A 27,710-nucleotide genomic window follows, 5' to 3' on the forward strand; every position below is an offset into this window, starting at 1 on the left:
TGGGAAATAGATGGGGAAACAGGGGAAACAGTGTCAGACTTTATTTTGGGGGGCTCCAAAATCACTGCAGATGGTGATTGCAGCCATGAAATTAAAAGACACTTATGCCTTGGAAGAAAAGTTATGACCAACCTAGATAGCATATTCAAAAGCAGAGACATTACTTTGCCGACTAAGGTCCATCTAGTCAAGGCTATGGTTTTTCCAGTAGTCGTGTATGGATGTGAGAGTTGGACTGTGAAGAAGGCAGAGCACCAAAGAATTGATGCTTTTGAACTGTGGTGTTGGAGAAGACTCTTGAGAGTCCCTTGGACTGCAAGAAGATCCAACCAGGCCATTCTGAAGGAGATCAGCCCTGGGATTTCTTTGGAAGGTATGATGCTAAAGCTGGAACTCCAGTACTTTGGCCACCTCATGCAAAGAGTTGACTCACTGGAAAAGACTCTGATGCTGGGAGGGGTTGGAGGAAGGAGGAGAAGGGGACGACAGAGGACGAGATGGCTGGATGACATCATGGACTCAATGGACATGAGTCTGAGTGAATTCTGGGAGTTGTTGATGGACAGGGAGGCCTGGTGTGCTGCAATTCATGGGGTTTCAAAGAGTTGGACATGACTGAGCAACTGAACTGAAATGAACTGAACTGAACTGAACCTTTCCCTTTGCCAGGAGATCTTCCCAACCCACATATCAAACCCAGGTCTCCCACATTGCAGGCAGATTCTTTACCAGCTGAGCCACAAGGAAGCCCAAGAAAAGTGGAGTGGTTTTAAATTAGGTTCAAATAACATAAAAGTGAGGTGGAGATCTGAAAATGATAAAGCGACCCTTTAAGTCAAAAGTATAGATTTTGCATTAATCAAAGTTCTTCTAAAATCACTGACCACCCTGGGAAGTCCTGCAACCAAAAAAACAAAGGCAAGATGGAAGAAGTGATTATTAATGGGCTGAAAAGTCCAGAGACAGGGACTGGACCCAAAAGCAAAAGGTGAGATGGATGAACCTGCTTTAGAAACAGTTAGATCGTGCCTTTGTCACAAGGAAGTGAAGACACATAGGTTGTTTCTGATCAAGCCATCTAGGGAGGTCACGTTAAAATAGCACCAAACACCTAAGACCCTCCTGCTCTTTCATACCCCCTCCTTCCAGACTCAACAACTGGAAAAGAAACCAGAGACACTGATAAGCTGAGAGTCAAGGCCAGGGTGCATCTACTTCTTCACAGTTATATGATCATGGAAAGTACTGAAAATGTTGTATCTGGCTCTTTGTGACCCCATGGACTGTAACCCACCTGGCTCCTCCATCCACTGGAATTTTCCAGGCAACAGCACTATAGTGGGCTGGCATTCCCTTCGGTGGCTCAGAGGTTAAAGCGTCTGCCTGCGATGTGGGAGACCCAGATTCGATACCTGGGTCGGGAAGATCCCCTGGAGAAGGAAATGGCAAGCCACTCCAGGACTCTTGCCTGGAGAATCCCATGGAGGGAGGAGCCTAGTAGGCTACAGTCCATGGGGTCGCAAAGAGTCGGACATGACTGAGCGACAAACTATATAAACTCTCCAGGAGATCTTCCCAACCCAGAAACAGAACCTCAGTCTCCTACTTTGCAGGCAGATTCTTTACTGTCTGAGCCACCAGGGAACCCCAATGCTACTTGGATTAGGGTATGAGATTGAAGTTTTGACTTGGACCCGACTATATTTTTCAATGCTTGAAATAAGACCATCTCTTTCTGCTAAAGTGATATAACAGCTATGGGATTTTTTTTCCAATACATTTTCAAGGCACAAGAAAGAGAGAGCCAACACATCAGAGGAAACAGTGGTAAGTAGAAAAGAATGCTATTTTTCTCTTTGTATTCAATTAATCCAACCAAGGAAACAGTTGCTTGTGGAACTCAGTGTTTACCATCTCAAATCACATTAATATCAATTCCCTCGGGCCACACAAAGTACTTTAAGACAACCAGTGTGACTCCCTGGGTCAATCTGTTTATCCAGGGAGAAAATTTTGTCTCATAGATTCATTAAGTCACTTACACATTCTCAAATTGAAGGAGACTGAACCCCAAGATTGAGGGTTCTGTTGATCTTACTGTGATTATATAAAGGTGGTAAAGAACACTTCCCAAAAGGAAAGGACTATGGAAAAGAGAAACAAACAAACAAAAAAACAAACAATAGAAGGACATTGCAGCCCCGAGATGAGGCACATTATATGAGTAATACTCATATATGTAATACTCATATGAGTATTATACTCATATGACTCATATGAGTAATACTCATATCAAACAAAATAGACTCTGAAGACTGTTACAAGAGACAAAGAAGGATGCTCAAAAATGAACAAGGGATCAATCTAAGAAAAAATATAACAGTTGTAAATATTAGTATATATGCACTCAACATAGGAGTACCTAAATATATAAGGCAGATGATAAAGGACATAAAAGTGGAAATCACAGTAACACAAAAATAGTAGCAGACTTTAACATCCCGCTTATATCAATGGATAGATAATCCAGACAGAAAATCAGTAAGGAAATACAGGACTTAAAACATTAGAGCAAATGGACTTAGTATTTATAGAGCATTCGACTCCAAAATAGCAGAGTACACCTTCCTTTCAAGTGCATACGGAACGTTATCCAGTATAGACCACATGTCGGGCTGGAAAAAAAAAAAAAGAAACTTAAGTCAACTTTAAAAATTGAAATCATACCAAGCATCTTTTTTGACCACAGTGCTCTGAGAGTAGAAATCAACTACAAGAAATAAAAAAGAGGAAAACAAAAAACAAGCTACAAAACACACATATACATGGAGGCTAAACAATATGTTACTGAACAACCAATGAATCACTGAAAGTATTAAAGAGAAAATTAAAAAATACCTAGATAAAATCAAACAGGAAATCATGACAATCTAAAACCTATGGAATACAGCAAAAGTAGTTCTTTTGAAGGATATTTTAGAGAAATACAAGTTTACCTTAAGAAAGAAGAAAAATATCAAACAAATAACTTTACCTTACACCTAAATCTACTAGAGAAAGAAGAACAAGCAAAATCCATGTTAGTAGAAGGAAAGAAATCATAAAGATTTAGAACAGAAAGGAAGGAGAGATAAATGAAAGAGATAAAAGAAAGACAAAAATAGAGAATATTAATGAAACTAAAAGCTATTCCTTTGAAAACATATAAACAAAATTGATTAACTTTCAACCATACTCATTAAGAAAAAAAAGAGAAGAGGACCCAAATCATAATTAGCAGAAATGAAGGAGAAGGTACAACTGACACCACAAAAATACAAAGCATCATAAGAGACTACACCCATAAAACAGACAATCTAGAAGAAATGGATAATTTTTTAGAAAGGTACAATCTTCCAAGAATGAACCAAGAAAAAATATAAAATATTAACAGATTAATTGTCAGTACTGAAATTGAAAGTGTAACTTAAAAACTGCTAACAAAAAGTACACAATCAAATGGTTTCACAAGTGAGTTCTACCAAAGATTTAGAGCAAAGTTATCACCTATCCATCTGAAGCCATTATAAAACATTGCAAAGAAGAGAACACTTCTGAACTCATTTTATGATGGCGCCATAACTTTGATAACAAAACCAGACAATGATATCACAAAAAGGGAAATTATAGATCAATATCACTGCTGAACATAGATGTAAAAATCCTCAACAAAATACTGACAACCTGAATCCAACAATATATTAAAAGGATCACAAACCAAAATCAAGTGAGATTTATCCCAGGCATGCAAGAAGTTTTCAATATCCACAAATCAATCCATTTGATGAATAACATTTTAAACAAGTAAAGAATGAAAATCATACAATCATCTCAACACATTGCTTCCTACATACAAAACAAGTTTTAAACTTTCAAAAATGAAAAGATACATGCACGTGTCAAATCGTGTAAGCTAGCGCATGGATCTGGTGTGCATTGCCATGTGCATGCATTCTCTGCAAGTGGTTGTGCTTTTGTGCACTTTACAGTACTTTATAGATTGCAATAGTAAAGTACCTTTATTTCAAGCCCAGGATGTATGGAAGCAAGTGTAAAAGCAGTGGTGATGTACCTGGTACTGGTAAGAAGTGCCAACTGTTGTACTACTGTACTTTTCAAGTTACAGTATAAGATCAAAAAGTTTATTTTTGTTTGCTTTTTATCTATTATTTGTGTGAAAAGTATTATAAACTTATTACAATACAGTGTTATATAGCCAACTGTGTTAGGTGAGTATCTAGGCTAACTTTGTCAGACCTACAAATGTGCTCTCAGAATGGAAATAGTTCCTATGTAGGGGACTTACTACAGATCATCTCATATAATCATCTCAGTGAAAGCCATATGATCATTTTAATAAATGCCACATCCATTTGTGATAACTCTCCAGAAAGTAGACAGAGAGGGGATATGCCTCAACACAATAAAGGCCATATGTGGGCTCTCTGGTGTCTCAGACAGTAAAGAATCTGCCAATCTGCTGACAACGTGGGAGATGTGGATTTGATCCCTGGGCTGGGAATATGCTCTGGAGAAGGGAATGGCAACCCACTCCAATATTCTTGCTTATGGAATATCATGGACAGAGTAGCTTTGTGGATTATAGCCCGTGGGGTCACAAAGAATCAGACATGACTGAGCAACTAACATACATGGCAAGCTGACAGTTAACTTCACACTCAATAGTGAAAAGCTGATAGCATTGCCTCTAAGGTCAGGAACAAGACAAGAATGCTCACTCTTGCCACTTTTACGTAACATTTGTTGGAAGTCCTAGACATACTAATCAAAGAGGAAAAAGAAATAAAAGAAATCCAAATTAGAAACAAAGAAGTATAACTGTCACTTTTGCTGATAACATGACAATATACATAGAAAATCTGAATGATACTACTGGAAAATGACTAGAGCTCAACAATAAAGTTGCACAATGCAAAGTTAATATACAGAAATCTGTTGAATTTCTATACTCTAACAACAAAATGTCCAAAAGAGAAACTAAAGAAACAATCCAATTTAGCATCACATCAAAAAGAACAAAATACCTAGGAGTAACTCTACCTAAGGAGGCAAAAGGACTATACTCTGAAAATTATAAGATGCTGTTGAACCTAAATGAAGAGAACACAAACAGATGGAAAGATATTCTCTGTTCTTAGGTTAAAATAATTAATATTGTTAAAATAACCATTCTACTCAAGGAAATCTATGGGTTCAGTGCAACCACTTTCAAATTACCAGTGCCACTTTTCACAGAACTGGGACAAAAGATTTTAAAATTTGTATAGAAACATGCACACAAACCCAGATAGCCAAAACAATCTTGAGAAAGAGGAACAGTGCTGGAGAAATCAGGTTTCCTGATCTCAGACTATACCTCAGAGATTCAGTAACCAGTGTGTTACTGGAAAAAAAGTAGACACATAGGTCAATGAAAGAGGATAGAAACCCCAAGATAAATCAGCATGCCTTCGTCAAATAATCTATGGCAAAGGAGGGAATAAAGTGGAGAAAAGACTTTCTTTTCAGTGGAAGAAAGTGGAGAAAAGACTGTTTCTTCAATGATTGGTGCTGGTAAAATTGAATCAATGAGATCAGAACATTCCCTGACAAATGCTCTAAAAGTCCTAGAGGAAAACATAGGCAGAACTTGTATGACATAAATCACAGGAATCTTCCTTTATATCCATTTCTTAAAGTATTGGAAACAAAAGCAAAATAAATAAATGGGACCTAATTGAACTTAAAAGCCTTTGCAAAGAAAAGGAAACTGTAAACAAAATTAAAAGGCAACCAACAAATTGGGAGAAAATATTTGCAAACAATGAGACCAACAGGAATTAATTTTCAAATTATATAAAGAGCTTACAAAACTCACTATCAAAAACAAATAACAATCAAAAAGAGCAGAAGATCTAAATAGACTCTTCTCAAAAGAAGTCATACAGATGGCCAACAAGCACATGAAGAGATGCACAAACATCACTAATTAATAGAGGAATGCAAATTAAAACTAAAATGAGATACCACCTCACAGTTGTCAGAATAGCCACCATCAAAACGTCTACAAATAATAAGTTCTGGAGAGGGTGTGGGGAAAATGGAACCCTTCTAACACTCTTGATAAGAATCCAAATTGGTGCAGCCACTATGAAGACCTGTAATGAAGTACTTAAACACTAATAACAGAGTTACCATATTATCCCATAATCCCGTCCCTGGGCATATATCTGGAAAAGACAAAAACTGTCATTCAAACAGATGAATGTACCCCAATATTCACAGTGCTGCAACACTACTTACAGCTGCCAAGCCAAGGATACAATCTAAATATCTATCAACAGAAAACAAACTTAAAGTTACCAAAGGGGAAATGGTGGGGGAGGAATAAAGTGGTTATTTGGGATTAACAGATACTACTCTATGTAAAACAGGTAAACAAGGACTTACTCTGTAGCACAGGGAACTATATTCAGTAGCTTGTAATAACCTGTAATGGAAAAGAACCTGACACAGAAAATATATTCTCGGTCAGATTCTTTTCCATTATAGGTTATTACGAGTTCAGTTCAGTTCAGTTGCTCAGTTGTGTCTGACTCTTTGTGACCCCATGAACTGCAGCACACCAGGACTCCCTGTCCATCACCAACTCCTGGCGTTTACTCAAACTCATGTCCATTGAGTCAGTGATGCCATCCAACCATCTCATCCTCTGTCATCCCCTTCTCCTCCTGCCTTCAATCTTTCCCAGCATCAGGGTCTTTTCAAATAAATCATCTCTTCTCATCAGGTGGCCAAAGTATTGGAGTTTCAGCTTCAACATCAGTCCTTCCAATGAACATTCAGGACTGATTTCCTTTAGGATTGACTGGTTGGATCTCCTTGCAGGCCATGGGACTCTCTAGAGTCTTCTCCAACACTACAGTTCAAAAGCATCAATTCTTCAGTGCTCAGCTTTCTTTGTGGTCCAACTCTCACATCCATACATGACTACGGGAAAAACCATAGCTTTGACTAGACGGACCTTTGTTGGCAGAATAATGTCTCTGCTTTTTAATATGCTATCTAGGCTGGTCATAACTTTCATTTAATAAATGTTTTTAAAATCTAGAGCTAAATTTAAAATTAAACATTATAATCAAATATATAACAGTTTATAAATTTAAACTTCTTTTGGATATTCTCATTTGAAACTTGGGTATCTGCTTATATTTCATCAATTATATTATATTAGTTTAAAAATACATAGCTAGGAAATGACAGAGAAGGGATTCAAGTATAGATCTCTTTGAATCAAAACAGATTCTATGTTCTATAAATACACTGTCAAAATTTTATTTACCTTCCCAAGAATACTAGATAATTTGCAACCCTATGGACCACCAGACTCCTCTGCCCATGAGATTCTCCATCAAGGATTCTGGAGTGAGTTTCCATGCCCCTCTCCAGGGGATCTTCCTGACGTAGGGATCTAACCTACGTCTCCTGCATTGCAGGCGGATTCTTTACTGGCGAGCCACAAGGGAAGTCCCAAGATAATTCAAAGTATTGCCAAACCAAAGTTCATTTGCCTAATGGACAATGAACCTAAACAAATCAAAATGTTACCATCTGTGATGCCTGAAAAATCACAAGGAATATGGTGACAGATATGTGGAGCAAAGACCTGACCTTCAGAATCGCTGCGACTGAGGCTCTCAGGGAAAGATCCAAGAGGCTATATGGACGAGTGTCAGCCAGAGTAAACAAAAGAAAATTCTCACAGCTCAAAGATTCTCTTCTTTGCTTTTAGTGGAGAAATGGTGGCACAAATTCCCATCTGTCCGTCTTCGTATTATAAAGAAAAATAGCAACATTGCACTGAGATATGTTGCTTCTGATCCAAGAATGAAAATATTTAAGTAGTTTTCAAATAACTAGGAAAAAGAGGGATTTGTGCTATTTTAAAATGTAAAAACTGGAAGGAATATGTAGAAAGTGCAATTTATAGTTAGTGTTTATTACATCTCGCATATCAGACTACATAAGAACAAAGAAATTTCACAAGTCAACTAGTCTTCCTGTTTTCATAGAGTAGACATTTATTCTTTATATATTTGTCTTATTTTCTTTTTTATATTAATTTATCTTAATTGGAGAACAATTTCTTTACAATATTGTGATGGTTTTTTGCCATAAATCATCATGAATTGGCCCCAGCTATACATGTGTCCCCCCCAACCTGAAGCCCCCTCCCACCTCCCTCCCTACCCTGTCCATCTGGGTTGTCCCAGAGCACCAGCTTTGGGTGCCCTGCTTCATACATCAAATGAACCAGTCATCTATTTTACGTATGGTAATATACATGTTTTAGTGCTCAAGTGATCCCATCCTCACCTTCTCCCACTGAGTCCAAAAGCCTGTTTTATATCTGTGTCTCCTTTGCTGCCTTGCATTTAGGATACATACTTGCTTTTTTCAGTTTAAAAACACCTTTGGAGGTTTTGTCTTAGTGAAGTAAATTATACTGCTTAAATTTTTCACTGTAGGTCAGCCATTCATCAGGTGATAAACTTGGATATACTATTGTTTTGCCTCAGTCACCTTTCATGAAAACAGAGGTGAAAGGGACTGGATGATATATATAATTATATCAAATGATATAATTATATAGATTATATTGAAATATATATATATATATAAGCACTCATAGCTCAGTCAGTCAAGAATCTGCCTGCAATGCAGGAGACACAGGCTCGATTCCTGGGTGGGAAAGATCCCCTGGAGAAGGAAATGGCAACCTGCTCTAGTATTCTTGCCTGGAGAATCCCATGGACAGAGGAGCCTGGCGGGCTTCAGTCCATGGGGTTGCAAGAGTCGGACACGACTTAGCAACTAAACCACCTCCACCACATGCCCCACCACAAGTGCTCATAATTTTTGGCTATTTCAAGTCTCATAACTTAGTTTAATCAGCTATTCTTCACATTTGATGGATGAGGAATCTGAAGTGCACAGATATTAGGTAACCTGATGAAGGTTACAGACTAGTCAATGGTAAAGTCAGAGGTACTCTTTACGCAATATTACCTTTGGGTTCATACAGGTTTTAGTTAATGATCTTATTCATAGTCTATTTCTAAATCACACTGACTTCTCTCTTCATAGAATCTTTATTAATCTTGCATGTGTGTGCTCAGTCATGTCCAACAACTTGCAACCACATAGAGCCCACAAGGGTCCTCTGTCCATGGTAATCTCCAGGCAAGAAAACTGGAGTGGATTGCAATTTCCTCCCTCAGGGGATCTTCCCCACCCAGAGATCAAACCAGCATCTCTTGCATTGCAGGAAGATTCTTTGCCAGCTGAGTCGTCTGGAAAGCCCTTCTATTACCCTTACTTTTTTGCTAATACTTTTGAGTACTTTATTTCTATTTAACATGTAATAAGCTTTGTAGGATAAGAACAGTGTTTATAGTTCTATTACATCCCTCACTTATCCTAATATAGTAAAAGAAAAATTGTAGCAGGCATTTATTAAAACTAGAAAAAAAAGACTTTATAACTAGAAGTCAAGACTATTGCAATAAGAGAGAGTTGATCAAGCCCACTGAATCTAAAGGTAGAAGATTATTAAACACTGGCATGTATTCTCTGGCTCTCAGTTGTGTCCAATTCTTTGTGACCTCCATGAACTATAGCTCACCAGGCTCCTCTGTCCATGGGATTTCCCAGGCAAGAATACTGGAATGGGTTGCCGTTTCCTTCACCAAGGTTTCAAACTGACCCAGGAATTGAACTCATGTCTTCTATGTCTCTTGAATTGTGACATATTCTTTACCCACTAAGCTATCAGAGAATCGCAAAGAGCCTCTTAATGAGGGTGAATGAAGAGAATGAAAAAGCTGACTTGAAACTCAGCATTCATAGAACTAAATTCATGGCATCTGGTCCCATCACCTCATGGTAAATAGAAGGATAAAAAGTTGAAGCAGTGACAGTTTTTACTTTCTTCATCTCCAAAATCTTCATCTCCAACACCACAGAACTCTTATATTTCCATAGTGGCTGTTCTACTTGGGAAATTTCTACCAACAATGCACAAGGATTCCAACTTTTTCACATCCTCATCAATACTTATTTTCTTTTTTACTTCCATTTTTTATAGTAAGCTTCCTAGTGGGTATGAGGTATCTCAACATGGCTTTAATTTACAGTTTCCTAATAATTACAGATTTTCATTATTTTTCCAAGTGCATGAACATATCTATTCAAGTCTTTTGCCTATCTTTTAATTAAGTTGCTTTTTGTTGTTGTGAATTGTACATTTTATGGTTTGTTTTGAAAGCTACCTTTTTTAAAAAATGAAATGATGCTAGTAACAGGCTGAGTCTTTCCTTTTCTTTTCCTTTCTTCCTTCCATTTTCCTTCTGTCCTTTTAGCATCTGTACGTGGATAGGAGACAATTTTGGTAAGGCTTAACTCAGAGATATAATTGAAATCTATTTTATTTTTCTCAGTCTCCACCCATTGTAAACTGGCATGGGAAAGGAGATAGTTGTCAATTAACAATCTATCCATCCCTTTCAAAAAATATCAATCTTGCCCCTTGGCTTTTTAATTAGTTCTTATTTATGGATCTTATACTTCAGGTAAACATTTAACCAGGTCTAGGTGGTATTGCTTGTCACAGTCTGATTTAGATCTTCAAAAGTCTGGGCTGAGGTTCTGCATCTAGAATGAGATTTATGACAGAGGAAAGGAATATTCATTCACATTTCTTTCACTCTCACCTGTTCTGTCAACTTTCTCTCTGTATAGAAGTTGCATAAATATATGCAGGTAGTAAGTGAAGGAGATATGGAGAAGGGATTAATATCTGCTTTATTTGGATAAAAGACTCTGCTTTGGGGTCATTGTCCATTTTATGCTGGCTACTAAAGACTAGGCTAATCTCTGCTTTGACAGTAACCTGAAATATCTGTGCTATATGCCTTGTCTTTTAATGTCCAAGCTGTCTGAAAGTATTCTATCCTTTGAGATACTAGTTACATTTCTTCACCCTTTTCATCCAGTGATCTCTGCAGATCTTCCAGAGACCAATACTTGGCTCTCTGGGGCAGTGTCTGAGTAGCCCACCGGAATCTGAAGTTTCTTCCCAAATTAGGAATTTGTTGTTCAGTCAGTCAGTTGTATCTGACTCTTTGTGACCCCAAGGATTGCAGCATGCCACGCTTCCCTACCCTTCATCATCTCCCGGAGCTCACTCAAACTCATGTCCATTGAGTTGGTTATGCCATCCAACCATCTCTTCCTCTGTTATCCCCTTCTCCTCCTGCCTTCAATCTTTCTCAGCATCAGGGTCTTTTCTAATGAGTTGGCTTTTCACATCAGAGTACTGGCCAAGTATTGGAGTTTCAGCTTCAGCATCAGTCCTTCCAATAAATATTTATGGTTGATTTCCTTTGGGATTGACTGGTTTGATCTTCTTGCAGTCCAAGGGACTCTCAAGAGTTTCTCCAACACCACAGTTCAAAAGAATTAATTCTTCAGTGCTCAGCCTTCTTTATGGTCCAACTCTCACATCCATACATGACTACTGGAAAAACCATACCTTTGACTATACAGACCTTTGTTGGCAATGTCTCTGCTTTCTAATACGCTGTATAAAGGCCACAAGAAAGCCTAGGAATTTTAGCCATGACTGCCTTGGATCTGGATTTGAACTTGACTTCCTTGGAAATCAGTATCAGATTTCTCCCAAAGCACTGTGTCACTTGACCCTCTCCCTGAGGTTCATTCTCCGTAATGAGCATAGAAGCATAGCCAACAGTTCAGAAAACAGTCTCCAGCTAGAAAATAGGAACAGTTCTGGTCTCCAGGTAGGAAGCAGGACCCCATTCTTACAGAAAAAAAAATCATATTTTGCAAGTAATTCTAGATAGAGTGGTGAACTGAATCTCATGAGATGAGGAGAATGAATAGATAGCATCCTGTTTACCAATGTCTGGTGTGGCAAGAAAGCATTTTTCTTTTCCTTTTTAGCTTTCTTAAAAGATTTCTGGAGGTAAACAACCCAAAGTTAGTCCTTGAAACTTGATGAAAAATACAAAAAGCCAACATCATGGAATCTAGCTCCCATTGAACCTGGTCATTTGAAATTTATCTTTTTTGTTTCTAACTTCCTACAGTAATTTTTATAGTCTTTTGTAACCACAGAGGACCAGAAAAGAGTCCCAATAATACTTTACATCACAGTATAATATTTGCTGGGACAAAACCCTGACAATTGTGCTAGTTAAAATCCATTTATTTCTTAAAGACATGTATTTAATACTCATTTAAACAACAAGAAAACTCTAAAATATTAATTTCTTAGCTCCTTTAACTGGGAATCTCAATTCAGTTGGCTTCAGGCATAAATGGATTCAAAGCTGCTAACAGTATTGTTAAAATTCCTTTGTTTTTCTCACATTGCTATTGATTATTTTATCCTTAGATAAGCATTTGCATTCACAAATTTAACTTTTGCTATCAAGAAACATGACTATTTCTGAATATAGCTATCAAAATTCCAAGAAAGAGGTTTTCATTAGTTTTGTCTGAAAGTGAAAGTAATGTCCTATTCTCTGTAACCCCATGGACTGTAGAATCCATGGATTCTCCAGGCCAGGATACTGGAGTGGGTAGCCTTTCCCTTCTCCAGGGGATCTTCCCAACCCAGGGATCAAACCCAGGTCTCCCACATTACACACAGATTTCTTTTTACCAGCTGAGCCACCAGGGAAGCCCAAGAATACTGGAGTGGGCAGTCTATCCCTTCTCTAGGGGATTTTCCTGACCCAGGAATCAAACCAGTGTCTCCCTCTTTGAGGGCAAATTTTTTGCCAGCTGAGCTACCAGGGAAGCCTTCTAATCTCACAACAAAAAATTTGGGTAGAGAGTTGCAGATGGACTTACCTGGTGGCTCAGATGGTAAATAATCTGCCTGCAATACAGGAGACCCAAGTTCGATCCCTAGATCAGGAAGATCCCCTGGAAAAGGAAATGGAGCCCACTCCAGTATTCTTGCCTGGAGAATTCCACGGACAGAGATATTGCTTTGCCTAAAAAGGTCCGTGTAGTCAAAGCTATGATTTTTCCAGTAGTCATTTATGGATGTGAGAACTAGACAATAGAAAAGGCTGAGCACCAAAGAATTGATGCCTTCAAATTGTGGTGCTGAAGAAGACTCTTGAGAGTCCCCTTGACTGCAAGGAGATCAAACCAGTCAATCTTAAAGGATATCAATTCTGAATATTCACTGGGAGTATTGATGTTGAAGCTGAAACTCCAATACTTTGGCCACCTGATGTGAGGAGCTGACTCATTTGAAAAGACCCTGATGATGGGAAAGACTGAGGGCAGGAGGCCACGGGGATGACAGAGGATGAGACAGTTGGATGTTATCACCAACTCAATGGACATGTGTTTGGGTGGACACCTGGAGTTGGTGATAGACAGGGAGGCCTGGCGTGCTGCAGTCCATGGGGTCGCAAAGAGTTGGACACAACTGAGCAACTGAACTGAACTGAACTCATACCTTAATAAAGTAGCTTTTTAAAATGGAGATAAGGGACTTTGCTAATGCTCCATTGGTTAAGACTCCAATGCAAGGGACATGAGTTTGAACAAACTCCAGGAGATGGTGAAGGACAGGAAAGCCTGGCATGCTTCAGTCCATGGGGTCACAGAGTCAGACACAACTTAGCAAGTAAACAACAACAAAGAGTTGCAGATATCTGAGTGGCCACGCCTGGATTATTTGTTTATCCTTGAGTCCAAAGTAGAGTCAATTCCATCCAAACTGTTGGCCTGAGAAATAGAGAAATATACCTGTCTGAAGAGATTGGGATTTTTTGTTTTTGTTTTTGTTTTCAAAAAAGGGAGAAAGCCTTCTGGGAAGGTGAAAATAATACTTGACTATCACTGAAATTCCTACAAAATCCTATCCAATCTACAATTGAAAAAAATTTTCTACATGAAAGAACCAGAAATCTGGGAATTTCTGTTTCAGGCAACAGGGAATTGCCAATAGCATTGAAGAAGCAATAAAATCAAATCAAAGTTAAATTTTTATTCTACAGGCTTCCACAATTCACTTTCTCATGCCTTTTTATCCTTTAATTATAGCCGGCTTTGTAAGCCATTCATAGAAACCTTCTTCCCTCCGATAATGATTAGATTAACATCTACCAATTTCCAAGTGATCTAATTTGTGAAATGAGCTTTTGAATAGTTATAGTTTCACCTGTACCTAGGACAAGAAATCCATGGAAACCCTGAACTTCTAATGACTGGAGGTTGGCAGAATCAGGTACCGAGAGGACCGTCTGTTGCAAGGCTGCTTTGAGACCTGCACTTGGATCTATCTTACTGATTTAGATGATTTCACCAATAATATGGTAGTGGTTTAGTTCCTAAGTTGTGTCTGACTCTTGTGACCCAAGGGACTGTAGCCTGCCAGGCTCCTCTGTCCATGGGATTCTCCAGGCAAGAATACTGGAGTGGATTGCCATTTTCTTCTTCAGGGGATCTTTCCAATCCAGGAATTAAGCCCAAGTCTCCTGCATCGCAGGCAGATTCTTTACCAACTGAGTTACAGGGGAAGCTGCAATGATATGGAGTTACTCTTTACACAATGTCTTGGGATAATTCCAGTATCATTCTGATAAGACCATTTAGAAAGATAGATGTACCAATTTTACTAGCAGAACAAGGGTAAGAAGCAAAAAACTGTAAGAATAAGTCAAGGACAAGGATATGGAGCAATCTCTCTTTTTTCACCTCAAGCAGATATATATATATATGCACACACACAAACACTATACACACTATATTATATATAAAAAATGTGTGCATATGTATACGAACAAAGCTAGTAGAGGTGATGGAATTCCAATTGAGCTATTTCAAATCCTGAAAGATGATGCTGTCAAAGTGCTGCACTCAATATGCCAGCACATTTGGAAAACTAAGCAGGGGCCACAGGACTGGAAAAGGTCAGTTTTCATTCCAATCCCAAAGAAAGGCAATGCCAAAGAATGCTCCAACTACCACACAATTGCACTCATCTCACACACTTGTAAAGTAATGCTCAAAATTCTCCAAGCCAGGCTTTAGCAATACATGAACCGTGAACTTCCAGATGTTCAAGCTGGTTTTAGAAAAGGCAGATGAACCAGAGATCAAATTGCCAACATCTGCTGGATCATGGAAAAAGCAAGAGAGTTCCAGAAAAACATCTATTTCTGCTTTATTGACTATGCCAAAGTCTTTGACTGTGTGGATCACAATAAACTGTGGAAAATTCTGAAAGAGATGGGAATACCAGAGCACCAGACCTGCCTCTTGAGAAACCTATATGCAGGTCAGGAAGCAACAGTTAGAACTAGACATGGAACAACAGACAGGTTCCAAATAGAAAAGGAGTATGTCAAGGCTGTATATTGTCACCCTGCTTATTTAACTTATATGCAGAGTACATCATGAGAAATGCTGGGCTGGAAGAAGCACAAGCTGGAATCAAGATTGCTGGGAGAAATATCAAGAACCTCAGATATGCAGATGACACCACCCTTATGGCAGAAAGAGAAGAGGAACTAAAAAGCCTCTTGATGAAAGTGAAAGAGGAGAGTGAAAAAGTTGACTTAAAGCTCAACATTCAGAAAACTAAGATCATGGCATCTGGTCCCCTCACTTCATGGGAAATTGAAGGGGAAACAGTGGAAACAGTGTCAGACTTTATTTTGGGGGGCTCCAAAATCACTGCAGATGGTGACTGCAGCCATGAAATTAAAAGATGCTTACTCCTTGGAAGAAAAGTATGACCAACCTAGATAGCATATTTAAAAGCAGAGACACTACTTTGCCAGCAAAGGCCCATCTAGTCAAGGCTATGGTTTTTCCAGTAGTCATGTATGGATGTGAGAGTTGGACTGTAAAGAAAAGCTGAGCTCCGAAGAATTGATGTTTTTGTACTGTGGTGTTGGAGAAGACTCTTGAGAGACCCCTGGACTGCAAGGAGATCCAACCAGTCCATTCTGAAGGAGATCAGCCCTGGGATTTCTTTGGAGGGAATGATGCTGAAGCTGAAACTCCAGTACTTTGGCCACCTCATATGAAGAGTTGACTCATTGGAAAAGACTCTGATGCTGGGAGGAATTGGGGGCAGGAGGAGAAGGGGACGACAGAGGATGAGATGGCTGGATGGCATCACCAACTCGATGGACGTGAGTCTGAATGAACTCCGGGAGTTGTTGATGGACAGGGAGGCCTGGTGTGCTGTGATTCATGGGGTCGCAAAGAGTTGAACACAACTGAGCGACTGAACTGAACTGAACTGAATGCTTTATAAGTAATAAAAATATAAATGAACATCCAATGTGTGTATTTTTGTTGCTTTTCACTCGCTAAGTCACGTTCAGTTCTTTGTGACCCCATGGACTGCAGCATGCCAGGTTCCCCTGTCCTCCACTGTCTCCCAGAGTTTGCTGAAATTCAAGTCTATTGAGTTTGTGATGCTATCTAACCATCTCACCCTCTGGCACTCCCTTCTCCTTTTGCCTTCAATCTTTCCCAAGCATCAGAGACTTTCCAATGACTTGGCTCTTTTCTTCAGGTGGCCAGAGTACTGGAGCTTCAGCTTCAAACTTTCCAATGAATATTCAGATTTGATTTCCTTTAGAACTGACTCTTCTAATCTCCTTGTAGTCCAAGAGAATCTAAAACCATAACTTCGACTATATGGACCTTTGTCAGCGAAGCGATGTCTCCGTTATTTAATACACTGTATAGGTTTGTCCTTCCTTTCCTTCTGAGGAGCAAGTATCTTTAAAATTCTTGGCTGTACTTATATACCACAATGATTTTGGAGCCCAAGAAAATAAAATCTGTCACTGCTTCCACTTTTTCCCCTTCTGTTTGCCATGAAGAAGTGGGACCAATTGCCATAAATTGATTGGACCGGATGCCATGATCTTAGCTTTCGGAATGTTGAGTTTCAAGCCAGCTTTTTCACTCTCCTTTTTTACCCTCATCAAGAGGCTTTTTAGTTCCTTTTCATCTTCTGCCATTAGAGTGGCATCACCTGCATATTTGATGTTGTCAATATTTCTCCCAACAATCTTGATTCCAGCTTGTGACTCATCCAGCCTGGGATTTTGCATAATGTACTCTGCATAAAAGTTAAATAAGCTGGGTGACAATATACAGCCTTGCTATACTCCTTTCCCAATTTCGAATCAGTCCATTGTTCCATGTCCACTTCTAACTGACACTTCTTGGTTTGCATACAGGTTTCTCGGTGACAAGTAATGTGGTCTGGTCTGGTACACTCAGCTCTTTAAGAATTTTCAACAGCTTGTTGTGATCTACACAGTCCAAGTCTTTAGCATAGTCAATGAACCAGAAGTAAATGCTTGTCCAAAATTCCCTCTTTCTCTGTTATCCAACTATGACACAACCATCTTCAGTGGCTCTGCAGAACAAGACTCACAGTTTCATTAAGTTCCACTAGCCCCTTCCCCACAAGACTGTGATCCATGAAGGGGGATGACGACAGAGTGTATGGTATATTTTAGCCTCCTATATTTTTGCTTGTTTATTCAACAAAGAAATTGAAATTCAGTGACCCAACTATTTGCCTTTATTCTAGTAAAGGGGATAATAATCATAGCTTAAAAAACTTTTAATGCCTAGTGTGGTCAAACAATTTTACAGCCTCTGAGATTAGATAAGTAATGATTTTACAACCAAAGTGGTATTGTTCTTGCTCCTTTTTATTTATGTTCTAGAGATATATAATATAAGAGCAAAGCAAAAGGGAGTCATATACTTATTTTTCTTCTCTGTGAGTCTTTTTTTTTTTTCAGTTTAACATTCTACAGGATGAAGACTGTCTTCAGAAAGTAAGACAACACATATTTTTGAAATAAGGGAACACCATTTTGAAAGTCGCTCAGTCATGTCCAACTCTTTGCGACCCCATGGACGGTAGAGTCCATGGAATTCTCTAGGCCAGAATACTGGAGTAGGTAGACTTTCCTTTCTCCAGGAGATCTTCCCAGCCCAGGGACTAAACCCAGGCCTCCCACATTGCAGGCAGATTCTTTATCAGCTGAGCCACAAGAGAAGCCCAAGAATACTGGAATGGGTAGCCTATCCCTTCTCCAGCAGATCTTCCCAACCCAGGAATCAAACCAGAGTCTCCTGCATTGCAGGTGGTTCTTTACCAACTGAGCTATGAGGGAAGCCCCTTTCTAAATACAATCAGTGGTAAAGCCATGAATGGAACACATCAACTATGTTTTCCAACATTGTCATATGAAAAGACAGGGATAGAATATTTTTCTAAATGTCTTTATAAGACCAAAATTAAGATAATAGAAAATCTAGGGGAAATATGTTCTTCTTAATATGATTGACTTTCACCCAGAGACAAATCTATATTAAGGCCTTAAATTCTCTTATGTGTTAATAAAAATTATCACTGGAAGTTTCCCAAAAAAGGTTTGTATGTTCCACGCTCATATCTCATTGCTTTAGAAGCAATGGTGTCTGATATCCTTTCCAATACTAATGTCTAATGTTTATGATTCATAATTTTGTGGTCTAACCTCTCCACTGAGAATGGCTTGCTTGCACTTTGACAAATCACAATGGTTAAAGAAAATGGGAATTTTGCCATTAGGTACCACTGTGTGGGAAGAGAGCAAATTGGCCAAGATGGCATGTTCAGGCTCTCTCACCCCATGTTTTATAAATAATGACTATGTAACAGCTGAGATCATTTGCACCGTTGAGCATGCACATCGCAAGGTGCTTGCTTGGTCATGGACTACTTTGTGCTATACACGTATGTGAGCTCCACCTAGAAAGGGGTGGCATTACTGCTGCATCACAGCTGCGTCCATTGAGTCAGCCATGAGAGCAGAGTATATTTGTGTCTACTGCTGCGGCTGCTGTGTCGGCCAGGAGAGAATACCGTTATGGCTGCTGTGACAGCCAGGAGGGAGGTTCTGTTGTGTTAGCTTATGCTACGGCTGTTGTCTGGAGAGGATAAACATGTCTACAGTTCCTATAGCTCCTTGAGTCTTCTTCCAGCCTCTTAGCTCAAGCCTTGCCTACCCTGGGTTCAGCGAACTGTGTACACAATGAAATACAGTGAGACAATTGGCAGTGTCAACAGGATCAGCAATACACACTGTGAAAGACCTCGAGATCTGAATTTGAGGGGAGATTTATGTTGTTTTGATAGTTACATATTATTGGAGGTAAATAAACTAAGAAAAATTGAACTCCTGATGTAAATATTCTGTTAATTGACAGGAAGGAAGTGGTTTTTAAACAGTTAATCAATTAGACACTCAACTATTAAGTAGCACATATAGGATTCGAATTCAGGACATTTTATTTCAGAAGTCATTCTCTTAAATAGGATAATTTTCTCTCTTCTATCTTAGTAAAACCCAGCTGTTTGACTCATGCAGACTGTGTTCTCAGTTGCTTCTGCAGAGAATGGAGCACAGATAATGTCAATGAGCTGACAAGTCAGTGTGGTGATAGTGTTGTTTGCCATGTGCTCTGACATGACCAGAATTTGAAAGAGAAAACAAGTGTCACTGACTTGGAGATGCAGGCTCAAGCAGCTGCTTCTTAACAGACTTATCAAGATCACCTTCCTTGTGCTGGCATGCTGTGTGCCCAGCATTAAGAGGCAGGTCATTTTGTTCACCTAGGCAGGGATTGGGCAAATGGGATTGAGAAGGAACAAATGGATTAAGTTGCTAAGGGCCACAGATTAGTTTCCTGTAACAGTTAAAAGCTGCCATCTGTGCAATCACTTGAATTTACATATATCTGCCTGGTAGGCTGTAGTCCATGGGGTCACAAAGAGTCGGACACTTACTGAGCAACTTCACTTTCAATTTTCACTTTCCACTTTCATGCATTGGAGAAGGAAATGGCAACCCACTCCAGTGTTCTTGCCTGAAGAATCCCATGGACAGAGGAGCCCAGTAGGCTGCCGTCTATGGGGTCACACAGAGTCAGACACAACTGAAGCGACTTAGCAGCAGCAGCAGCCAAATATAGAGGGATGGAAACTTGCAGATATACATTTTGCTATAAAAGAAAATTAAACACTGTAAATTTTTTAAATATAAATTTGAATTTAGCAAAGTTAAAGCCCTACATACATAGATGTCCATATAGTCAAAGCTATGTTTTTTTCAGTAATCATGTATGGATGTGAGTGTTGGACCATAAAGAAAATTGAGCATCCAAGAATTTTGAACCACGGCATTGGAGAAGACTCTAGAGAGTTCCTTGGACTACAAGGAAGTCAAACTAGTCAGTCCTAAAGGAAACCAATCCTGAATTTTCACTGGACAGACTGATGCTGAAGCTGAAGCTCCAATACTTTGGCCACCTGATGCGATGATCTAACATTAGAAAAGACCCTGATGCTGGGAAAGATTGAAGGCAGCAGAAGGGGAAGACAGAGGACAAGATGGTTGGATGGCATCACCAACTCAATGGACATGAGCAAGCTCATGGAGATGGTGAAGGACAGGGAAGCCTGGTGTGCTGCAGTCCACGGGAGAGCAAAGAACTGGTCACAACTGAGCGACTGAACAACAACAACGGATGTCCAGATTCCATCCCCATCTCCATGCAAACATGATTGCCAGGAAACCTCTTCTCTAAACGTTTATTTCCAATGTGCTCTTCTTATCCCATGAACCAGCTTTTCATCACCAGCGTCTTTGTGTTTTAGATGAAGAGGTGGATATGGTGATAAACAAAGTCCTGGATTTTAGTGCCAGCTGAAGTACTGAGCATTACTGCATCTTGGAAGCTGAAGTATTCTCAAACTTTCAGTTTATTTAATTTATATAAGAATGAATTTGGAATGAATAATGCCTAAAGACAACTGCAGCTCTAAAATTCATATTCCCTTTTGACTCAATGTAAGAACCTTTGACATAAAGAGTCATTTTACAAAGGAAGGTGCATTAAGTATGTGCCTGCAGAAGTTAGTCATCGACAGACATGCAGAAGAGACATCTATAATGGTAACTTAAAGACAGCCCTGGAAGCCATTGTAATTATAGATGTTGTTGTTTTGAAAATATGCCAAACCCTTTTTATTCTGTTAGCCCAACTGATGCCCTCTATTTTTAAGGGCCAGACTGTCCCATCACTAACTGTTAGTAATTGTACATTTATTAGGACTTCCCACATAGCACCAGTGGTAAAGGACTCACCTTATAGACGCAGGTTTGATCCCTGGGTCAGAAAGATCCCCTGGAGGAGGGCTTAACAACCTACTCCAGTATTCTTGTCTAGAGAATCCCATGAACGGAGGAGCCTGGTGGGCTACAGTCCATAGGGTCACAAAGAGTCAAACACGTCTGAAGTGACTTAGCATGCAAGCATGCATATATTTATTAGCTACATTCTATGTGCTAGAAATTTATTGACCATGTTACAGCATAATCTACTGTAATCTTCTTACAAGCCTTCTGAAGCCTATACTACTTTTTTTTTTGTCTGAAGGAGGTGAAAATTGATATTTGAAAGGCAAGTTACTTTTCAAAGATGGGAATCTGAATTTATCATGTAGGTGGGCTCCAAAATCACTGCAGATGGTGACTGCAGCCATGAAATTAAAAGATGTTTACTCCTTGGAAGAAAAGTTATGATCAACCTAGATAGCAGATTCAAAAGCAGAGACATTACTTTGCCGATTAAGGTCCGTTTAGTCAAGGCTATGGTTTTTCCAGTAGTCATGTATGGATGTGAGAGCTGGACTGTGAAGAAGGCTGAGTGCCAAAGAATTGATGCTTTTGAACTGTGGTGTTGGAGAAGACTCTTGAGAATCCCTTGGACTGCAAGGAGATCCAACCAGTCCATTCTGAAGGAGATCAACCCTGGGATTTCTTTGGAAGGAATGATGCTAGAGCTGAAACTCCAGTACTTTGGCCACCTCATGTGAAGAGTTGACTTATTGGAAAAGACTCATGCTGGAAGGGATTGGGGGCAGGAGGAGAAGGGGACGACAGAGGATGAGATGGCTGGATGGTATCACGGACTCAATGGATGTGAGTCTGAGTGAACTCCGGGAGTTGGTGATGGACAGGGAGGCCTGGCATGCTGTGATTCATGGGGTCGCAAAGAGTTGGACATGACTGAATGAATGAACTGAACTGAAGTGAATGGATGCAGGATTAATAAAGCTATTTTTGAGCACTTATTATATAACATTTACATTACTAACAATGGGAAAGTCATAGAGATAACTTAAGTTGGAGCACAAAATATTTGTCTTCGTGTTATGAAAATGCCCCTCTGGCTAGAGTATAAAGGATAGGGGATCCTGTACTTTGAGGGGATCAGATCTGAAGGTGGAAAAATCATTAGGGGATAAGTTAAAGTCTGAATTAAGGCAATAGCCATGAAAATAGAGAGGGAAGATGTAGGTATAAATAATAAAGGGATAGAAATGAAATGATTAACAGTTTGATTTAGGGATGTGAGAGACAGAAGAATCTCAAAGGATTTCCAAGATTCTCATCTGGATTACTAAGTATATTGGTGCCATTAGCCAATACAGAACAAAATGTTCCATGGGGGAGAAAAATAATTTGACTACATTAATTTCGAAGTGTATATGGGACATTCTAAAAGGATTCCCCGACAGATAGCTATACATGTGATTCTGGACTTAATCCAAGAGATGAGGTTTAAAAACATCAATATGGGACTCATGAACGCTCTAATGATGACCAATGCTATGGATTTCAATAAGAATATATAAGGAGAAAAAAAACTTCAAAAAAGAACAAAAATGAAGTCAAGGATAGAATCAAAATATTAGATATATTTAGATAGAATCTGAATCTAAATATCTGAGAAGTGAAGATTTTGAAGAACTAATGTGCATGTAATTATGAGAGGAATGAGAGAACACTAGGATGTTCACGGCATTCATACAAAATACTCAGAAAGAAGCTTTACAAGTCAATGGATTCATGTCAATGTATGGCAAAACCAATACAGTATTGTAATGTAAAATAAAGCAAAAATAAAAATTTTTAAAAAAAAGAAAGAAATACTGATAATAAAAACAAAAAAAAAAAAGAAAGAAAGAAAGGAGATCAACAAATGAAAGGAAAGAATTTAAGGTAGGGAGTAGTAACTTGTCAAACACTGCAGATGGTGAAGAACATGGTAAACACCTACTACATTTGACACCAGGGGTGAAATTTATACCTTTGTAAATCATTTTAGGCGAATGATTGGATGAGGTGGAAGAGAGGGCAGAATTCAGATTGTGAACATTTGTGTGCAAATCAGAAGTGATTAAGAGAAATCAGCACAGAAATCTATGATGTGTCTTGTTTGCAGATTGTGCATTTTTCTCCAAATCACTTATGTGCCTCAGCCTCACTTTTTCTTTTTTTGAGCTTGTGTAAATAATTATCTGAATAATCTACATTTGATGGTAAATGTAAAAACAGATGTAATAAAGTGACTAGAAACGGTCTCTTAAAAATAGGTGACCTAGGTGATCGCACATTTTTCTGGGACTATAGGGACTGCTAGAGAGGCAAGTTGAAAATATGGAATGGAGCCAGGACAACTAATGGTACAGAGTTGAAGCAGATATTAAAGAAGACTCAGAGCCCAGATGGAAGTACTAGACACAACAGAATCAGTAACCCCTCTTCATCTGAGACTGGGAAGAGTAAAATAAGATAGCTAATGAAGCAGATGAGCTTCTAAATGCTAGTCCCAGATGTAAAAATCAATATTTTTACATGCTTTTATTTTCTCTTTGAGGTTAAAGCAAGAGGACATGAAATCTACTGAAAAATGAGGATAGGGTCAAAGATCTGAGAAGAGAAGTGCAGATTTTGAAGAACTAATTGAGGACTATGAAAGAGCACTTGCTAATATAAAGTAAAATGATTGACAAGAGCATTGATGCCTCTACTAAGATTGAAAACTATATTTATAGTAGTTACAATCAGCACAGGGTTATACATTTTTAAAAAGTATCCATCATCCTCTGTGTAGAGCCAGAGAAAAGGAACATTGGTTAATTCTTGCCTTTTGTAGATCCTGGGATTAGAACTTAAATCAAACTTATTTTGTTCAGGTCTGTCCTTCTCATGGTATGTACTTTCCAAATATAATCCAAAGGAATACATAGGTTGGCCATGAGCTTGAAGGAATCCTTGATATCTCTGTCTTCATTTTAGATATCATCAGACTCATCTGCCAATGTGATCCCCAGACTCTATTCAAGAAATCATTATGACTATGCCCTCTTTTTTTTTCTGTTTAGAGATTCCACCGTGCACATGTTCTACACAGACAGCATACATAATAGGACACTGAAGCATTCAATAAATTTTAATGGAAAAGAGTTAAAACCTTCAACAATTCAAGTGAGATTCTAGCTTCTCAGCTCTTTAATTGATTCATGGAGTTTTTGCTATAGCAGCCAATTCCTTCTTGGTCACCTCTGTAATTCATTTATTCACCTACCTCTTCAAAGATGAGATAGTAAAGATGTTTACTGAGCATGGTTCATGTGCAAAACACTGAGGTGTTATTGGGAAAACAACATTCATTGCTGTCATGGTTTATATTCTATAAGAGATCCAAACATTATACAGTTACACAGTAATAATAGATAAATAATAACTTTGTAATTGCTATATAATGTTACATGTATAATGCATAAGTTTCTTCTATTTTTACCTAATATAAATGTATTAATGTAATACATTAACAATTCAAATATTTTTGGCTCTTAAAAAGTAAAATTTTTGGCCACTTGGAAAACTTAGCTATTTCATTTAATACACATCAAAAACACATACTTATTTATTACTGAAAATATATGATGATATTCTTAGACATTCATATATATTTATACTCATGCATACATATTTCTACATGTGTATTTCATATGCTGCCTAAGTGTACTGATTTTAGCAAGAGATTTTACAAATAAATTCCTCAGGAAAAAACTGCTAGCTGCCATGGCAACTGTTTCCCCCAACATTCCAGAGTTTCTTGACTGAAAAACATAAGGGTTTGGAGACTTCAAATGTTTCTTATACAATGCAGTCTAAACCTTTTACCCTAGAGCCTTACCATCCTATGCCTTGAAAGGACTACTGCTGCTGCTGCTAAGTCACTTCAGTCATGTTTGACTCTATGCATTACAGCCTGCCAGGCTCCTCTGTCCATTGGATTCTCCAGGCAAGAATACTAGAGTGGGTTTCCACTCTCCAGTGCCACCCTCCAGGAGATCTTCCCAACCCAGGGATCGAACCCACATCTCTTATGTCTCCTGAACTGGAAGGCAGATTCTTTACCACTGGCACCACTTGAGACTAACTACCATTTAGTTTATTATGTCCTGCTTTTCTCCCCCATTTAACCAATATGTCTCCAGAATAGGAGGACAGAGAAAAACTTTAATATCTCCTTACACAGAATAGGCACTCAAGAAATTAGCTTTATTAATATTATTGTTATTACTCAAATGATAGGTTCCAAGAATTTTGTACTTTATATGAATCTAAGTAGGTTGTGCATTCAAGCTCACTTATTTATTCTGATTGTGCTCTTTCACTACTTCTTCCTCATATCCTGATCTAAGCCACATTAACTGCTGATAATCCCGCAAAGTGCCATTATCACTTCTGTCTTATCCCTTTGTTAGTCCTTCTGAGACTCCTGTTCCACAAACACCCAACCTTCTCTCACAGACTTGGGTAATTCTTGTCATTCAGACCTCATATGAAGGCACTCTTCCCTTCAGGAAGCCAAGAACCACATATAAGGGGCTGGGTACTACTTCTAAATGTTGTCGCAATACCTTGTGCTAGCCACTGTCATGGCATTGATGACAGTGATTGGAAACGTCCTTTTTATTTTTCTATTGCTTTAACTGACAACTTGCTTCTCTATTTATTGTAACTCTAGCTGTATTACCATGGCCAAGTTTCCAGTAGACTCATTCTGCAAATATGGAGTATCTACTAAAACCCAGTAACTATGCTGGGGACCAGGTACTGAAGTGAGTAATACTCACGGAATTCCTGCATTAACGAACCTTATACTGTACTGAAGAAAGACAAAAAATAGACATATAAGCAAATTAGTAATATGATTCAGAGAGTAATTCAATGCCCAAAGTGGAATAAGGTAGAATAATTGGATAGAGTTATTGGCAATGTGCAGGATATTTTTCAGAGAATGGTTAAGCAAGGTGTCTCCGTGGAGGTAATATTTAGCCTGGGATGTGAATGATGAGAAGAAACCACTAAGAAAAGTCCTGGGGCAGCACATTCCAGGCAGAAGAAATAACATGTGCAAATACTTGAAGGAAAGAAGATGACACTGGGCACGTGTGGGATTATATGATAGAGGAAAATGGTGTGATTGGGTTTGGGGAAGTGTACAGAGGTCACATTATGTAGGGTCATATGTGAGAAGTAGAAAAAAATCTAAACAGGGTTAAAACATGATCTAAAGGAATTGAAAATTTCCTATCATCTTCTTTTCAGACATTGAAAAATGAAAAGTTATGATGAATGTTTTTCATGTAATAGCTCACTGAGTCCAATTAACAATTATATGAAGAATTATATAAGTAGGAGTTTAAAGATTAAAAAAACAAAAATACAGAAGCACTAAGTAACTACCCAAGAGATCATGACTAAGGATTGATATAAGGCAGTATTTGGATCTTGGTAATCTGATTCCAGAATTTATACTCACCCACTGTGGCAAAAACTTTGCCGAGTGTCATGCTAAAAGTCATACTATGGCACAAATAAATTTGGAAGTAAAATTGTGGCTTCTGGAATTGCAGTTTCATGAGCTCTGGTTACCAGACGGTTTATGAGATGCAGTTGGTACCATTATCAAGATTAAATGTTTAATGAGTATCTGCCATCTGCAGAGATTGAGGATAAGCACAATGAGGATGAAAATGGACTCGGTAGAGTTTCTGTTCAACTACCTTGCCATTTGATTGGTGAGGCAGAACAATTAAACTGTAAGATCCATAAACTTCCTTTATTGGATGATAAGTTGCAGAGCAAAGCTGAGGTGGTTGAGATAATATACACTGGATGGTCTGTGAATATTTTGAGTAGGTCAGGAAGAGGTAGGTGAAAAGAAAAATGAAAGACTTACTACAGAGAGAAATATGTAAAGTGGAAATATTTGTCTGGAGGAGTTATAGATTGTAAGGTATTAATATAGAGTGCCAGACAAATGAGCAACCAAAATGGTTGACATCTAACCTCACCTTTCCCCAATCCCCACCCCTTCCTACTTTCTAAAGGAAAACCTAAGAGGCTTGGCAGTTGTAGGAGAATTTAACAGGATATGGTGTTCTTGAAGCCCAAGTATGGGATGCTTTTCCTTCTCCCTACCATTAAGAAGAGCAGAGGGAGGCTTGCACTGTTTCTTGCAAAGACAAGAGACGAAGACTCCAACATAAGTGATCCTAAAAGTTAGAGGGACCTACTCAAAAAGACTAACATCTCTTCTCCAGATGAACCTCTGTTTAGGTCACAGATTTGTCATTCACTCACCTAGAAAAGGAGAATTGGAGA

Source organism: Capricornis sumatraensis, chromosome 11 (assembly GCF_032405125.1).
Source record: "Capricornis sumatraensis isolate serow.1 chromosome 11, serow.2, whole genome shotgun sequence".
NCBI lineage: Eukaryota > Metazoa > Chordata > Mammalia > Artiodactyla > Bovidae > Capricornis > Capricornis sumatraensis.